Source organism: Sinocyclocheilus rhinocerous, unplaced genomic scaffold (assembly GCF_001515625.1).
Source record: "Sinocyclocheilus rhinocerous isolate Xijiao unplaced genomic scaffold, SAMN03320098_v1.1 scaffold1027, whole genome shotgun sequence".
Lineage (NCBI taxonomy): Eukaryota > Metazoa > Chordata > Actinopteri > Cypriniformes > Cyprinidae > Sinocyclocheilus > Sinocyclocheilus rhinocerous.
This window is the reverse complement of record NW_015660495.1, coordinates 203,468-203,900: the sequence shown is the minus strand read 5'-3', so window position 1 is coordinate 203,900 and position 433 is coordinate 203,468.

Sequence of the window (433 nt, the reverse complement as noted above, 5' to 3'; positions counted from 1 at the left end):
TTTTTGTAAGAAAAATATCCATATTCAAAACGTAATAATCACTTTAATCTAGCTTGCGGCAACAGTTGTACACGGAAGCAGCTCCGGGAGGATGACGCAAGATGTCGGCGTTGCACATGCGCCAGTGAGTCTCGTGAAAACCAACGTTTGTATACAAGAGCAAAGGAAGCAAAGTTTCCTTACTTTAGCAAAGGAAACCCAGTTTCCTCTTGGCTTATATTGAAATCCTCCGACATTCTTCTTTACAAATCCTCGTTTTGTACTTCTAATTCGTGACTGTTGTTTAGTTTTGATCTCTCCGCTGCGCTTCTGCGTTCGTCACTTCTGAGCCGCGCATGCACAATGCCGAACTCATACGTCATCCGCCCGGAACTGCTTCCGTGATTATTACGTTTTAAATATTTGTCTTACAAAAACGCATCGATTCGCTACA